Below are 1,176 nucleotides of genomic sequence, written 5' to 3' on the forward strand. Positions count from 1 at the left end.
TGAAATTCATAACTCATTTATTGAATATATATATATGCAAGGATACCAATAAAAAGAAACTAATACTGCAAACTACAACTTTGGAAGTAAAGCCAATATAACAGGAACAAAATATACAWAACATTGTAGATAGGAATGCATTTACCCTGTTTTATACATTCCTTGTCTTTACATCTAATGTAAATGTATGCTAGAGCAAAAGCTGCAGATGTTAGCCTGAGTGCTTTTTGACAAGCTACAGTTCTCCAGGATCCTTTAAGGGTTGAGATGTCACTGATGACTAATGAATGTGCATACATATGCATATATATAAACTGCTTCAACAAGTATATATAAATTAAGAGCTGTGTTCATTTTTTWAACCTCCATCACTAATACAGTTCTGTTTCTGGTGACATGGAAGAAGAACTACTGTTTGCTATGATGTACTTTCAACTCTTTTTCAAGATTAGTTTTATCTAATGAGGATTAAYTTTATTGTCAATCTGATTCAGCGTAATATTTTTTGGAATGCACTGATTATCACCTGCCAGATAAGTTTGATATTTCAAAGAGATGTCACTCCATCTGGTTTAACATGAAGTTATTCTTCATACAGGCAGCAATAAGCAGCAAGCTCTATTTCTCTATATTASATTTCTTGTCTACTAATAGCAGAAATTCAGGGCCAGATTCAGTATAATCATACTTTCCTGTATCAGCATGGCTCTTTGTATTTGAAGATCAGACTTTGTGGAGTGTAAGTGATGGACTTATTGCTGCCCTCCAGGAGTTAAGCTGGTGTAACTCCTACCAAAACCTTATTACAGAAGCTCCTGTGGATCAACACCTGCTGAATGAGAAGACCTTTTGGACACCTGATTTATTTCATCCATCTAGCTAGCAGCACAGATGGTGGTACTGAACTGCACCTTTTACTCTTCAGCAAAACAGAGTGATAGCACAGCTTACTGCTTACGTGTTTGATCACACTTTGAAATCTGGCACGACACCAGCTGGACCCTCATGTAATTTGAACAATACCATTCTGATGCCTGTCCTTCCTTGGTACAGTCGTTTCTTGGTAATATAGTGAACAGTGAGTTGGGGAGAGACCTCCATTATCAGAGGGTTCCAGGAATCTTTAAACAGGACATACTACTCTTGTGAGAGAGGAGAGGGGGGAAAAAAAAGCCC

At 37.1% G+C, this 1,176-nt stretch overlaps 1 protein-coding gene across 1 annotated transcript in view; it reads right to left on the minus strand.

Moving 5' to 3' along the window:
• Nucleotides 1-1,176, minus strand: part of PHF6 (PHD finger protein 6) — a 35,432-nt gene continuing 34,256 nt past the window's right edge. The window contains exon 11 of the mRNA XM_085325579.1: nt 1-1,137. The gene's annotated coding sequence lies outside the window, so the exon portion shown is untranslated. The remainder of the gene's footprint in view (nt 1,138-1,176) is intronic.

The sequence above is a fragment of the Rhea americana genome, unplaced genomic scaffold (genome assembly GCF_003343005.1).
Source record: "Rhea americana isolate MKP2758 unplaced genomic scaffold, rheAme1 scaffold_98, whole genome shotgun sequence".
Taxonomy (NCBI): domain Eukaryota; kingdom Metazoa; phylum Chordata; class Aves; order Rheiformes; family Rheidae; genus Rhea; species Rhea americana.